The sequence below is a fragment of the Sus scrofa genome, chromosome 10, assembly GCF_000003025.6.
Source record: "Sus scrofa isolate TJ Tabasco breed Duroc chromosome 10, Sscrofa11.1, whole genome shotgun sequence".
Taxonomy (NCBI): Eukaryota; Metazoa; Chordata; class Mammalia; order Artiodactyla; family Suidae; genus Sus; species Sus scrofa.
This window is the reverse complement of record NC_010452.4, coordinates 49845328-49862289: the sequence shown is the minus strand read 5'-3', so window position 1 is coordinate 49862289 and position 16962 is coordinate 49845328. Positions and strand designations below refer to the sequence as shown.

The 16962-nt window shown below is 39.0% G+C and overlaps 1 long non-coding RNA gene across 4 annotated transcripts in view; it reads right to left on the bottom strand.

Annotated features, from left to right (window-relative positions):
- The window catches only part of LOC106505166, a 62574-nt gene that overhangs the window by 19558 nt on the left and 26054 nt on the right, over positions 1-16962 (bottom strand). For 3 of the 4 annotated variants that reach the window (XR_002336357.1, XR_002336358.1, XR_001299307.2), the window contains one exon: positions 122-433. This is a non-coding gene — a long non-coding RNA (uncharacterized LOC106505166). Of the gene's footprint in view, positions 1-121; positions 434-16962 lie in introns of those variants that run through there. The other variant, XR_002336359.1, reaches the window with a different exon arrangement.

The window sequence follows — 16962 nt, the reverse complement described above, 5'->3', positions numbered from 1 at the left end:
TTCATCTCTCAAAAGCTGAATTTATTTCACGTAACCAATTTTTGGAGGCATCCCATGTATCTTTGGCTCTGGTACACTTACGTACACATATCCTCACATTACCTATCTGAAGGAGTGTATGATTAGCTAAATGTGGCCTCAAACATACAGTTAATCACTTGGAGCCAATGAAGCCTACTATGACTAGCAGTTTTGATTTAAAGAACACTCTAGCCACATGGGAACTAGTTCAGCTACCTTTTTAGATTAACTCAACAAACATACCAGGCAGTCTGCTCAGCAGTGATGACTATCTTCAGATGCACAAAAGCTCCAGTAACACTCAGGTCCACGAGAGTTTCCAGTCCCTGCTGTGGTCATACACCAGGAAGCATGACTAAGTCTCAGATCAGGGCAGGCTTCGTAGAGAGGGTACGTCCACCAGGCTGAAATTCTGCAAATCAGGCATGAAAGGAAAAGCATGTAAGGCTAGAAAGGTAATTGTGCACAGCCTTGTGTGGCCTGCTTCAGATTAACTATAGTGTTATCCTTTAGTACCAGAGCCATCAAAAAGCTTTAAAAGGGGGAGTGCCCATCAAGGCTCAGTGCAAACAAATCCAACTAGTAACCATGAGGACATAGGTTCGATCCCTGGCCTCGCTCAGCAGGTTAAGGATCCAGCATTGCCGTGAGCTGTGGTGTAGGTCAGCAGTTACACCTCCGATTGAACCCTTAGCCTGGGAACTTCCATATGCCACCGGCATGGCCCTAAAAAAAGAAAAAGAAAAACCATTAAAAAAGGGTATAGGTCACATATTAGAAGGAAATGAGCTTCCCAAAATGATGGGCAGCAGCCCAGAAATGGACTGAAGTGAGAAGAGACTAGAGACAGATAGATCAGAAGACTAGTATGAGATCCTAAGGAGGAGAGGGAAAATACCAGTTATTTCATCAAAATAGCATCTTCCACTGGGTTTATTGCTATATTATACTCAGAGGAAGCAGGAATAATCAGAGTAATTTGATAACTATGTCAAATATAAATGTTCCCTCTAAGTTCGTCGACATTTTGGGTAATGTCAAAAGTTTTAAAAGCCCTCTCTCCCGATCAGTAGACCTCAATATCATCTGCTCATGTGAAAAGCTGGATACTGGGTTCTTCCTGCTTTGGGAAACGTGGATACTGAACCAGGCTGGAAGGGAGCAAAGAGCTCACCTAGATGTTGGATTAAATACCTGCCTGGAAATGGCAGCTCTGAAGCAGCTCCAGGAAGAAGCAGGTAAGGTAAGAGGGCAGAGGAGGGAGCTGGACCCACCCTGTCCCTGCCTCAGCTTTCTGTTAAATCGTTCCTGGTTCCTGTCAACAGCCCTTTCCCATCTCTCCACACCACTGTGTATTGCATATTGCATTTTCTCTGTACTCTCATATGTAGAATCAGCTGTTTCAGGTCTTTGAATGATCCTGAAAAGCTAAGACAAAAACATTTGGGGATTGTCATGGAGGTCTAGTCTACTTAGGTGATGAGGAAGATAGAGCCTTTTCAATGTTTGTTGAAATTGCTTAATTGATGATTGCATTTTTTTCATATATCTATGCACAGAGATAGTCTTATTTCTTTGTTCTAAATTTAGAACCTCTCTGTTAAAAAAAAAATACTTAATGGAACTATTCCTATCCAAGATTGACTTTATCAACCAAAAAGTAATCATGAAAATTTATTAATCTAAAGTAATGCAAGTTAGTTAACATTTTATTATTTCAGCTTATTCTATCCTCGTCTCCCTGAATAGTTATAAGGATAGAAATAATGTCTAATTTTAGTTATTTTCTCTTTGAATATTTGTTTATTGGGAAGTAGAAGGGCCTCCCTGAAGCACACTGTAGGTCTTAATTCAGTGTTAACTGGTCAGAAGGCAGATAATGGGCTGTCTGAATTGGTTTTTGATTTCCCTTTCTTTCTCTGTGATGTGAATATAATTCTTTGCCCGAAATAAAGTTAACTGATCAAATGAAAGCAGAAAATGAGGGATAAATATAAGAAAAGCCTGTGTTGCACAGCAGTCACATTCCTAGGGGAAAAAAAAAGTTAAATATGCAAAGAGCAGATTCATGACAATTCTTATAGAACATCCTTCCACGGAAGTTCAAACAGCAGTAGAAAAGGGGCGGGGGGGGGTGGCCTCTTCAGGAGAATGATATTAAGCCCCGTTTTCCAGCTAACATACCATGAAATTTGATTCCTTCATGCCTTTTGTCTTGCTGTTTGGCCCATCTGATATTCCTACCCTCCTTTTCTGGGTCAGCATTTCATGTGTGCTCCAATACTAGCGTGATCACATCATTCACTGTCCAAAGCAAACCTTGGAGGGTAAAAGTGCGGTGCTAATAATCATGCCTGGAAAACAGCATCATCCGGGGCTATCCCGAGCAAGCCAGGATTTTGTTTACCTCGCTCAAGAAGCAGCGCAAATGTCCCACTCACTCCAGGAAGCATTTCTTAATGCCACAGATCCAGATCGGAACAACTTCCTCCTTCCTCTGTGCTTGCCTTCGGAATTTGCTTAAGTCTGTGACTGTACTGACTCACAGTTGAGTTACATGAATCATCTCCTAAAATAAGAGCTCCTGGAGGGCAATTTTTAAATTCACCCATATATCCCCAGTTTCTAGTGTGCTTCGCTCTGAGTCCAATAAATATTTGCCAAATTGAAATGTTTGATTTCTAATCACTGCATAAAATATACTTGAAAAGAAAGAGAAATTCAGGAGTTGGATGCAGATTTGCTGCAGAATTTCTTAAACCTTGACTACTAACTGATCTCCCATCCACATCCTGGCAGTGCCTGGACACTTTGGGTTATGACTGAACCACAGTTAACTCGCCAGCGTTACAAGGTAAGAATTACTTTGTCACCATAATGAGGGAGAAGCCAAATGTTTGGGACATGGCTCAGTTTGTTAGAGCTATACAAAATATTTCTATATGTCATAAGAAGTAAGAAATATTTAATTTGGCTATTGGAACTTTTAGTTATTCAAATTCTTTCTAGAAAATAAACTTGTTGGAATCTATAAAAACATTCACATAAAAATAAATACTGGAGTTCCCGTCATGGCGCAGTGGTTAATGAATCCCACTAGGAACCATGAGGTTGAGGGTTCGATCCCTGGCCTTGCTCAGTGGGTTAAGGATCCAGCGTTGCCGTGAGCTGTGGTGTAGGTCACAGATGGCGGCTCGGATCCCGCGTTGCTGCAGCTCTGGTGTAGGCCGGCGGCTACAGCTCCTATTAGATCCCTATCCTGGAAACCTCCATATGCCACAGGAGCGGCCCTAGAAAAGGCAAAAGGACAAAAAATAAAATAAAAATAAATAAAAATAAATACTGATTCTAGGCTTTCAGATGTTTCTGAGAAATGAGATAGTCTGAACAAATTATTTGGATGTTTGACTTCAGAATTTCTTATTTATCTATTTCTTATTATATAGAAGCAATCATGATATACATGTCTATAACTATAAAGTTTCCATATGTGAACAGAAATATAAAAGTTACGTGAACAAACACGACTTGTTTTAACTTAGAAAATTATAAAAGCCATTCTAGATTTGTCAAATAGTGCAAATATCAAAAGGTCATGAAAAAAATTTTGTCTTAAAGATTAGTAGCAATGAACACAAATGGTGAGTAATTTAGCTTACAAAGTTGTCTTTCTGCTTCTTAAAATACTCCTTACATACAGTAAGTTGAAGAACCTGGATTTATTATTGTGATCCTCAGACCAAATTCAGTGTCTGAATCAGGTCAATAATTAAGTATTGTGAATGGATGTGGCTGACTTCTAATAAAACATTATTTATAAAATGTAAAACATACTTCACTAGGAAATTGGTTGAATATATGAGGAACTATATGAAAATGTTATTTTCATAGTTATAAAACCATCAATTATCAACATTTTCATATTGTTTAACCTGTGAAATTGTACTCCATCTATACACTGCAAATATGACTCAGGCATATAAGCATGGCCCAGCTTGAAGCTAGGTGCTAATCTCTACCCAGGTCTAAAAGGCCAGGCTGTATTGAGTCTGTCTCAGAAAGTACCTTGGATGCTTTCAAATGTAATGTAAGCTGTGTTGCTTCCCAGCAGAGGCTGCAGCCCAGCATTCCAAGTCCATCCTGCAGGCAGCTGGGGCAATGCTGGTGGCACAAACTTCTGATTTCAGCCTGGAACAATCGCTGACATCAACATAGATAACCATATCATAAAACAATAAATCAACCAAAAGTCTCTTAATCTGAAATGATTGGGGTTTACAGTTGTATTCCCTTGTTCTCACTTGAGTACACTGGCAGGGAGGGGTGCTTTGTTTTTCACCTGAATCTGTCAGGAAGACACATGGAACAGAGCTAAGCAGAGTTTCCGCCATGTTGCAGACAAGCCACAAAGACATAGGAGTTGTTTGTATTGTACCATAACCTAAAGAAATCTGACAAAGAAATCAGTACCAAGAAGTAGGATGCTGCTGTAACAACAAAAACCGTAAAATACATGATATTGATCTTAGAGTCAGTGAGTATCAAGGAAACGAACTAGAGTTTGGCATTTTTAGTGGCAAAATATTCAGTAAAGTTATTGTTTGTATTAAACTTAGATAATATCCCTCATAAACATGTGACTTTAGACAAAAACTGGGAAAACAGTGTTGGTGGCCATTGGCTGCATTTGACAAGATACCACAAAAAAAAGATGAGCTTAGAAAGGAATTGACTACATTGTGAGAAAGGAGTAGAGAGAATCCAGAAGTTCTGGGGCTCGCAGGCCTGGAAAGTGAAACTATTTCTTAGCTCCAACTGGTAAAAGATAAAAGTTTGAGCTAAAAGTTTTGAGCTAAAGATCTAAGAAAAAATTGAATTAGCCCCAGTAAATCACTTCAATGAATAAAATGATTCATAAAAAAGTAAACAAGGGCACAGCTCTCTCACAAAAGCCTAAGATCAATGTACCAACAAATAGAATCTACAGAGAAAGAATTATGTGTGTGGTTATTGACACATGGTGATGCGAGACATAAAATAAGAAAATAGCTACATAGGTTTTTGTGAAAATTTTTGCAGGATAGCAAAGTAATTGTATAATTTATCAACCAAATTGGAGCATTTTGAGAGAAAGGAGCATTTTTCATTATACTGAGGCAATAGCCATAAACTAGGGCCTCTGGGAAAACTGGAGAAAGAGATTATGTCAATTTGAGATATGAAATGACCTTTGGGCTTCTAGCCTTTGATAAGTATGAAGAAACCTGCCACACCTCCAAGGAGTGTACATTCTCCAGAGTCATATTCATACGTGACCAGGAAGAATCATGGAAAAAGGAGGCTTTCCCAGAGGGTAGAGCCAATAGCCATGAAATACCTTGGGCTGTGAAGCTACTTTCAGGGAATGGAAGCAGTTTCTATTCAAGAAACTTTTCCTCCTCCAGGGTAGGAGGGTGCTCTGCACAACAGGACCTTATAACCTCTGTGGGCCCTGATCACAATGTGCCCTACAGCACCACCACCCTCCTCTCGTCCTGCTGCTTCTCCCTTCTGAATGGCATACCTGTGGTTATCCTTTTCCATTCCACTGTGGTTCTTGGGCATATGGTATAGGAGGGGCAGTAACCTCTCTTTTCACTTCAGACAATCTCAGATCAAAGAAAGCCTGTTCTGGACCTGATAGAATGACCATCACAGGATGATGGATTTTGACTTGGATTCAGGGGCTAAATAGAACTTTTCCACTGTCTTCTTTGGAGAAGGGGTAAACTAGTGTATTTTACTGGATGAAAGAAGACAACAAGATGGACTGTAGATGGCATCACTGTTCCCAGTTAGATACAGCTTTCCCTGCAAGGGTAATAAATACACATCCTTACTCATGGGCATATGACTTGCAAGGCCTTCCTGGGAGAAGGGTGATGTCAGGCTTGGAATCCTGGAATCTTGGTATCAGACATAGGAATCTTCATGTGATCTGGCTTAGCTATTCTCTCTCTGCCTCAAGAACAGCACAGCCTCAATTGGCACTTCTCCTTTGACCTAGATTTCAAAAGACATATGGACCAGAGCCAAGAAAAATCACAGCCATTCTATAAACAAAATTTAAAACTTTATATCTGTGAGCCATGCAGAATTTAGGGTTGTTTGTTACCACAGCTTAACCCAGTGAAAGCTGATCAGTACTTAAAGTCCAATTGGTTGACCAAACTGTAGCCTAAACACCGTTGTTCTAGTCAACCATGGAGGTATGTGAGGAATAGGAAATAATCACAAAAAGAATAATTATTGAGGAGACAATTGTCCTTTGTTAGACAACAGGAAACCATTCTGATAATGAGGCATCTATTCCATAACTCCATTCTACCTGCCGCTTGAGAGTGTCAAATGAGTGGAAAGTCCATTTTAAACATGGATTTCAAGTCTACTCTTGGAATGTGCTGGCTTTATCAGGTACTACAGGGTCAGTGATACTACAGGTCTGAACCTCATTTTGAGTAAACTTCCTAATGGTGGACTTTGGGTACCCAGAGATTTTAACTTTACAAGGGCACTCCAGGAAGAAAGAAATCACAAAGTGAGGTGATCTGCCTCTTCATGATAAAGTTTATGCTACTCTAATGCCCACATGGGGTGTTCACACTGAGGGACAGAGTTGAATCTTCTGACTACCTTTAATCAATGTACGTGAGTGGCTACCCCCTCTTTAAACTGGCAATGCCCTGGGAAATAATATCCTGAAGTCATTTTGAAGTCTAGGTTTCTATATGCTTTATCTCTTGATCCAAGATGGTCACTGCATTTATTTTAGACTTTCTTATGACACAACCAACACTAATAAAATTTACTTGCTTGATGCACAGAATATACACCTGGCCCTGAATAGCTGGAAAAAGATGATAAAGTATCATTTCTGCTGCCTCTTTGGTAGCTGGTGACATGTGCAGTGGGCGCTCCCAAGTGGTAACCTAAGTTCCAAGACAGCAATTTGTGAAAACTTAGAACATACCTCAAGAATACTCCCTTTGTAGGTTTTACAATCAAGAGGCTAAGACAAAATCCAGAAGAGAACTGAACATGAGCTCATCCTGAGGAGAGAATGCTACTTTTTCCTAGACATGATGACTTCACTTCCATAATCAAATCAGACAATTCCATTCTGTCCAAGAGAGACTTCTTTCCAAGGTTAAAGTCAAGTAAGAAGAGCAAGAAATGACAGTCTGTTTCACTGAGTTGTCAGATTTCTCTGTGTTCATTAGTCCTGCCCTCCACTCAGGGCTAACATACTTTCCAACTTGGTGAGTTCCATGCATTTTCTCCTTCTAGGAATGGAGAAATGAGCTTGAAAAACACAGCTTCTATCTTTAAGGTATCTAATCTTTCTGAATCTGTTCAATCCTCCGGTCTGCCACATGAGCAAAAAGTTGTTTATGAATTGTTTCAAATCCTCTTGAGATCAATTTGTGTTAAGACCTAGTTAAGGTATTGATATTTTGGTAGAAATGTACAACCTTGCTTATCCACCTTGTCTCTGAGACTCCTGGTAAGCTTCCTGCAAATGAATGGGTCTGGTCCATTAAAAGCTGAAAATATTCTGTTCTTTTTGGCTGATGCTTGACCTTTTTGGAGTATCTTAAGTATTAAGAATATAAAAATAACCTGGCATTTACATATCATATTTCTCCGCAGCTCCAAGAGCTCACTGTTACAGGAATTCCCATTGGCATCTTACTTGTCATTGTGTCATCCTAAAGCCACATCCCATTCTAAGACCTGGTCTTATTTGTCCCTATTTTTGTTTAGATTATTAAGAGAATACTGGAGTTTCCGTTGTGGTGCAGCGGAAATGAATCTGACTAGGAACTATGAGGTTGCGGGTTCGATCCCTGGCCTCGCTCATTGGGTTAAGGATCTGGCATTGCCATGAGCTGTAGTGTAGTTTGCAGACGTGGCTCAGGTCTGATATTGCTGTGGCTGTGGCGTAGGCTGGCAGCTGTAGCTCCAATTGGACCCCCTAGCCTGGAAACCTCCATATGCTGTGGGTGTGGCCCTAAAAAGCAAAAAAAAAAAAAAAAAAAAAAAAAAGGAGAGAGAGAGAGAGAGAATACTTAATATCTGTACTTAGAGTAATACAATCTACTTGTTCACAGATTCACTCAACCTAACACAATTCCAGTAATCCAGTTGCTTCATTTGCATCCCAAACATAAATTAAATGGAAGTAAATTATTCAGTATCTATTACAATATAGCAGCCACACTTTTTTTGGTTTTTAAAATGCCCCTTTTAAGCTTCCTCTGACAGATGTTTTGGTTTAATTATTTTCGTTTTTGTTTTGTTTTGGTTTTGGTTTTTTGCAGTATAATACCAAAGTATTCCATAAATATTGGAGGTCTAAAAGCCTGAGGTTTCAGGAACAGTGCCAAAGCTGGAAGCAAATCAATGCCTGACAGTGACTGGCATCAAAAATGCCCAAGAAATGCTGAAAATACTAAAAGTAGTATTGCTTTGTGGCAAAAATCCTATTTGAAAGACTTAATATTAAATTTGTATGTAATATTTATAGTAAAATATTTAATATTAAAAATAGTTTACTATTAATTCTTTCTTTGTAGATTCCTACTGTACAATCCTGACCCAGACCCCCACTTAAGGCAGATGGCTATATCAGACTTGCTAGTCAATTTTTAAAAGTACAAGAGAAAAAATATATATTGATTTAGAAAAAAGAAGTAATGGAAATATTGAAATCATACTACAGAAATGAAAGTTAAAAAGAAATTCAGTATTCAGAGCTTGGAATGAGCAACACTGTTTGGGTAACAATGAGGGGGAGAGGGTTCTCAAGTTGAAGTGCTTGAAGATCCCCAAAGGACCAGTCTGCCTCACTTTATTTCAGGCTCCTCCCACTGTTGTGTTCTCCTGGGTCATCTATCTTTCTCTTCTTTCCCTGATGAAGCATCACTGTACTACATCTTTTGGGGATGACTATTTCTGGCACATTCAAACCTTTTTTATAGTTTTTTTCATAATTTGTAATTTCATAATTTAAAATATTTATGAAAATGCTGCTCCGATTTATGGCTTTCCTCTTTTAAATGTTCCTAATTTCTCCTTGTATCTTGACCCAAGAATCCCCAAATGTAAATGCTTGTATTGGCCTGCCATCATTTAGTCTCTTGGCTCACACAGACATACACACGCATTTGTTGATTACCAACAATGCATGAATTCCACTGTATTTCACCAAACCTAATTTACACATAAAATAATTCTTTCTTCTAGAATTTCTCTCTTCTCTCCTGAGGCTAGGCTGGGTACCTAGCCATTTTATCCTAGTTCCTCTGAGCTATAGGTATTTTGTTAAGAAAATACATCTGTAAGGTTGATATCAGAGAATGTTTTGCCTATGTTCTCTTCTAGTAGTTTCATGGTGTCTTGTCTTACATTTAAGTCTTTAAGTCATTTTGAGTTTATTTTTGTGCATGATGTGAGGGTGTGTTCCAGTTTCATTGATTTGCATGCAGCTGTCCAGGTTTCCTAACTATCCATTGACAGATGAATGGATTAAGAAGATGTGGTATATATACACAATGGAATACTACTCAGCCATAAAAAAGAACAAAATAATGCCATTTACAGCAACATGGATGGAACTAGAGACTCTCATACTAAGTGAAGTAAGTCAGAAAGAGAAAGACAAATACCATATGATATCACTTATATCTGGAATCTAATATACAGCACAAATGAATCTTTCCACAGGAAAAAAAAGCACAGACATGGAGAACAGACTTGTAGTTGCCAAGGAGAGGGGGAGGAAGTGGGAATTTGGGGTTAATAGATGCAAACTATTGCCTTTGGAATGGATAAGCAATGAGATCCTGCTGTATAGCACTGGAAACTATGCCTAGTCACTTATGGTGGAGCATGATAATGTGAGAAAAAAGAATGTATACATGTATGTGTAACTGAGTCACCCTGCTGTACAGTAGAAAATTGACAGAACACAGTAAGCCAGCTATAATGGAAAAAATAAAAAATAATTATGAAATAAAAAATAAAACATTCTAAAAATTAAAAAAAAGAAAATGTAAAGAAATATGTCACAAGTGTTTGGACCAACAGCATTAGTCAGTGAGAGATGTCAGAAATTTCAATCAGGGTCAGAATTTTAATGCTTCTGAAGGGTCTTTTTCCTCACCACCTTCTTAAAAGCTCCTAGAAATCAAGAGAGTATTATGGAAGGGGATAAAAACTTTTGGATTAGAGTCTAACTTGATTAAAAAAATCACAAATCTACAAAATTCTATATCACATCTTACATAACTTCTTCATTAACTACATCATTGGAATGAAACTGGAAACCATTTATATGGTACTGACTCATGTTTCAGGTACTATGCCAAGCACCTTACATGTATCCAGCCATTTAAATTCACAACAGTTCTTTGGAGAGGTAAGTTTATATCTATCTCCATTTCCCAGAGGAGGAAACTGAAAACCAGAGAGGTTAAGTCAATTGTCCATAGTCATCAGCTGTTCCTCATCTCACTCTAAGGAAATGACACCCTAACTCCCATATTCCCATATCCCACCACATATACATACAACTGGCTGGTATAAAGAGGGTGCCCTGAGAGTGAAAAATGGATTCAGAGACAAGATGGCAGAGTAGAAGAACTCAAGCTCACCTTATCTCATGAAAACACCAAAATTATAACTGCTGAACAACCATTAACAAAATAGACTAGAAACTACTAAAAAGAATATCCTATACCCAAAGACAAAGAAGCAGCCACATCTAGACGGTAGGAGGGGATTTCACCATATAAGCAATCTCATCCCCACTGGCTGGGTGACCCACAAACTGGAAAATAATTACACCAAAGAGGGTCTCCCACAGGAGTGAGAGTTCCGTGCCCCATGTCAGGTTCCCCAGCCTGGGGGTTTGGCATTGGAAGGAGAAGCTCCAGAAGCATTTGGCACTGAAATCCAGTGGGGCTTGTGAGCAGGAGCTCCACAGGACCAGGATAATAGAGACTCCACTCACAGAGGGCCCACACAGGGTTTCACGTGCACTGGATCCCAGGGCAAGGCAGGGACTCCACAAGAATTTGGGTCAGACCTACCTGCAGGTCTTCGAGGGTTGCCTGGGAAAGCAGGGGTTGGCTGTGGATCACCGTAGGAGAAGGACATTGGAGGCACAGGTCCCAGGAATAGTTATCAGCATGAGCTCCCTAAAGGTTGCCATTTTGGAAAAATCTGGCTGAGAAGCCCCAGGCCAAACAACAAAGAGGGTGGGAATGCACCTAAACCCATCAGAAAACAGGCTGCCTAAAGTCTTCCTAGACACATAGCCACCTCTAATTGCACCCAAAGACAAAGCCCCTTCCACTGGAGGGACAACTCAGCTCCACCTGCCAGTGGGCAGGCACCAGTCTTTCCCATTAGGAAGACTGCCACAAGGCCCTGTATCAATTTCTCCCACAAAGGGCACACACCAGAAACAAAAGGAGCCATAACCCTGTAGCCTGTAAAAAGGAGACCACACAAAAAGCAACACAAAATGAAAAGACAGAGAAATATGAGCCAGATGAAGGAACAAGACAAAATCCCAGAAAAACAGCTAACTGGAGATAAGCAACCTCCATGAAAAAAACTTTACAGTAATGATAGTAAAGATGATCAAAGATCTCAGGGAAAAAAAAAAAAACTGGAGGCAAAGATTGATACAAGAAAGACTGAACAAAGATAAAGAATTTAAAGAGTAAATAAGCAGAGATGCAAAAATACAATAAGCAAAATAAAATATGCACCAGAAGGAAGCTATAGCAAAATACAGGAAGCAGAAGAACAAATAAGCAAGATGGAAGACAGACTAGTAGAAATCACCGATGTGGAACAGAGTAAAGAAAAAAGAAAGTAAGAAATATGGACAGTCTAAGAGAACTCTGGGACAACAGTAAATGCGCCAACATCCACATTGTAGGGGTGCCAAAAGGAGAAAAGTGAGAGAAACAGCTACAGAAAATATAGGAAGAGATAATAGTCAAAAACTTCCCTAACATGGGAAAGGAATCACTCACTCAAATCCAGGAAGCACCTCCTCATCCCAAGGAGGAACACCCATAGACGCATATTAATCAAACTGATCAAAAATAAGGACAAAGAGAAAATACTGAAACAGCCAGAGAAATGCAACGAATAACATACAAGGGAAGCCCCATAAGGTTATCAGCTGATTTTCCAACAGAAACTGCAGCCCAGAAGGGAGTGGGATGATACACTTAAAGTGATGAAAGGAAGAAACTCCAACCAAGAACACTCTACCCAGAAAGGTTCTTATTCATGTTTGAAGGAGAAATCAAAAGCTTTAGAGACAAGAAAAAGTTAAGAGACGTCAGCACCACTAAACCAGCTTTACAACAAACACCAAAGGAACTTCTCTATGTGGAAAAGAAAAGGCCCCAACTAGAAACAAAAAAATTACAAATGAGAAGGCTCACTGTTAAAGGCAAACATATAGTAAAGGTAGGAAATCATCCACACATAAATATGTTACCAAAACCAGCAATTGTGAGAATAGGAGGGTCAGTCATGAGAACAGGAGGGTACAAATGCTGGATACTGGAGATGCATTTGCAACTAAGGGACCAGGAACTTAATATATATATATATATATATATATATATACACATACACACACATACATACATATATACACACACACACACACACACACACACATATATATATACCTCATGATAACCAGAAACCAAAAATCTATGATACACATACAAATTTTTAAAAAAAGCAATCCAAACACAACATTGAACATTGTCATCAAACCACAAGAGAACAAGAGAAGAAGAAAGAAAAAAGGAAACCAAATCCAAAACAATTAACAAAATGAGAATAAGAACATACACATCAACAATGACTTTAAATTTAAATGGACTAAGTACTCCAACTAAGACACAGACTGGCTCAATGGATAAAAAATAAGGCCCATATATATACTGTCTACAAGAGAACCACTTCAGCTCTAGTGACACATACAAACTCAAAGTGAGAGGATAGAAGAAGTTATTCCATGCAAGTGGATATCAAAAGAAAGCTGGAGTAGAAATATTCGTATCAGAAAAATACTTTAAAATAAAGACAGTTATGCAGAAAAAGGCTTTGACAAAAATCCAACACCCATTTCTGATAAAGACCCTTCAGAAAGTGGGCATAGAGGGAACCTACCTCAACATAATAAAGGCCATATATGACAAACCCACAGCTAACATTATTCTCAATAGTAAAAAGCTGAAAGAATTCCCACTGAGATCAGGAACAAGACAAGGATGTCACTCTTGCCACTACTCATCAACATAGTTTTGGAAGTCCTAGCCACAGCAATCAGAGAAGTAAAAGAAATAAAAGGAATCCAAACTGGAAAGGAAGAAGTAAAACTATCACTATTTGCAGATGACATGAAACTATACCTAGAGAATCCTAAAGACTCTACCAGAAAACTGTTAGAGGTCATCAATGAATTTGGCAAAGACGTAGGATACAAAATTAATACACAGAAATTGACTGCATTTCTACACACTAACAATGAAAGAGCAGAAAGAGAAATTAGGGATGCAATCCTGTTTACCATCACATCCAAAAGAATAAAATACCTAGGAGTAAACCTACCTAAAGAGACAAAAGACCTGTACTCTGAAAACTATAAGACACTGATAAAAGAAATCAAAGATGACACAAATAGATGGAAAGACATACCATGCTCTTGGATTGGAAGAGTTAATATTATCCAAATAACTATACTACCCAAGGCAATCTACAGATTCAATGCGATCCCTACCAAATTAGCAAGGACATTTTTCACAGAACTCGAACATAATATTTTAAAGTTTGTTTGGAAGCACAAAAGACCCAGAATAGCCTTAGACATCCTGCAAAAGCAAAATGGAGCTGGAGGAATCAGGCTCCCGGACTTCAGACTCTACTACAAAGCAACAATCATCAAAACCGTATGGTACTGGCACAAAGACAGAACTATAGATCAGTGGAACAGGATAGAAAGCCCAGATTTAAACCCACACACCTACAGCCAACTAATCTATGAAAGAGGCAAGAATATACAATGGAGAAAGGACAGCTTGTTCAATAAGTGGTGCTGGGAAAACTGGACAGCCACATGGGAAAGAATGAAATTAGAACACTCCCTAACACCATACACAAAAATAAACTCCAAATGGATTAAAGACCTAGATACAAGACCAGACACTATAAAACTCTTAGAGGAAAACATAGGCCACTCTCCAACATAGAGGGAACCTACCTCAACATAATAAACATCTTCTCAGATCCACCTCTTAGAGTAATGACAATAAAAACAAAAATAAGCAAATGGGACTTAATTAAACTTAAAAGTTTCTGCACAGCAAAGGAAACTCTAAATAATATGAAAAGACAACCCACAGAATGGGAGACAATCTTTGCAAGTGAATCAACTGACAAGGGATTCATCTCCAAAATTTATAAACACCTTCTGCAGCTCCATACAAAAAAACCCAAACACTCCCATCAAAAAATGGGCAGGAGATCTAAACAGACAAGTTCTCCAAAGAAGACATATGGATGGCCAAAAACCACATGAAAAGATGTTCAACATCACTCATTAGTATAGAAATGCACATCAAAACCACCATGAGGTACCTACCACCTTAACACCAGCCAGAATGGCCATCATCAAAAAGTCTACAAACCGTAAGTGCTGGAGAGGGTGTGGAGAAAAAGGAACCCTAGCACATTGTTGGTGGGATTGTAAATTGGTGCAACCCCTGTGGAAAACAATATGGAGATTCCTCAGAAAACTAAAAATAGAACTACTATTTGATCCAGCAATCCCACTCCTGGGCATCTATCCAGAGAAAACCATGACTCGAAAAGACACATGTACACCGATGTTCATTGCAGCACTATTTTCAATAGCTAAGACATAGAAACAGCCTAAATGTCCATCAACAGAGGAGTGGATCAAGAAGATGTGGTACATATACACAATCGAATATTACTCAGCCATAAAAAGGAATGAAATACCGGCATTTTTAGCAACCTAGAAATTATCATGCTAAGTGAAGTCAATCATACAATGAGACACCAACATCAAATGCTTTCACTGACATGTGGAATCTGAATAAAGGACAGAATGAACTTCTTTGTAGAACAGATACTGACTCACAGACTTTGAAAAACTCATGGTCTCCAAAGGAAACAGTTTTGGGGGTCAGGGAATGCGCTGGGGTTGTGGATGGAAATCCTATAAAATTGGATTGTGATGATCACTGTACAACTATAAATGTAATAGTTCATTGAGTAATTAAAAAGTCAGGAAGATTGCTTATAGCACAGAGCTTGGAGGGACGTGTTGGTCTTGGATCCAGATAGTACAAATTATAATACCACAGGGGGACCTCTTTTTAAACAAACTTGATACATGAAAATCTAGATTTATGTAATTCAAAAATTGCTTAACTCGAATTCCCATCATGGCACAGCAGAAAAAAATCTTACTAGGAACCATGAGGTTGCAGATTTGATCCCTGGCCTCGCTCTGTGGGTTAAGGATCCGACATTGCCATGAGTTATGGTATAGGTCACAGACACGGCTCAGATCTGGCGTGGCTGTGGCTGTGGTATAGGCTGGCAGCTATGTCTAGACCTCTAGCCTGGGAACCTCCATATGCCATGGGTACAGCCCAAAAAAGACAAAAAGACAAAAAAAAAAAAAAGAATTGCTTAACTCACTTTGCAAGAGAATTCAGACCCATGATTTTTGAAAATAGGCAAATCCTCTAAAGCATTTTTTTTAAGATTTTTAAAATGCAGTTAATACCTGATTTCTAGAAACCTATCTATTGCATAAAACTGTTTGCACCTATTCTTCTCTGGAGAGTCCTTTATTTGAATTAATTTTCCTAGACTTTACCATCCATAGCTTTTATATATTCTCTATTATCTAGATCCTTTTCTCAATCCTTGTCTGGATCCTTGTCTTATGTGACTCGTAAGCTAAGCATTAAGCTAAGTTTTGTTCTTCTGCTCTACGAATAGTCAACAGCCTGAAATCCACTGACCCAGAGCATGGGACATGGCTCATACCAAAGATTTTTGGCCAGATTTTCACCAAGACTTTGAAGTAGCTCTTGACTCAATGGCTGATTGATAATGATGAGACGCTTGTTTTCAGTTTTGGAATTTGTGGCTTTAGAGTCAATGCTATGGATTCTCACTCTTTTGAAAAAGACAAAGGGGCTTCACCTGGGTTCTTACTGGTGGCCCCTAAAGCAAGCCTGCCCTATAGCAAAGATCCAGTCCTGGATGAGGAGCATTGTTGTCTGGCAGGCAAGGGAGAGTTGTGAGTGAAAATGTTCAAACTTTGGGCTCTGGAAACATGGACCTGAAAGAAGTGTTTCCACCACTTACTAGTTGGATGAGTTTGAGAATATTGCTTGATCTCTTTGAGTCTCAGTTATTTTGTGTTATAAAATGGCGTAATGATGAAATCATCAAGCTGCTACTATTTCCAGTTTATTGGTCAAATACAAGTCCACATATATCGCTGTGAAGGTATTTGCAGATGCCATCATGATCTACAATCAGTTAACTTTAAATAATGGGGATTACCCTCGATAATGTGCATGGGCCTCCTCAATCAGTTTAAGGTCTTAAGAACAAAAACAGGTTTCCAGAAGAAAGATTTCTGCTTCAAGACTATAACACAAAAATCCTGCCTGAGTTTCCAGCCTTTGACCCAGCCCTACAGATTTCAGACTTGCCAGCCTTCACTGCTGTGTGAACCAATTCCTCAGAATAAATCTCTCTCCTTCTCTATCCATTTATACATCCATCCTATTAGTTCTGCTACTCCTCTGGAGA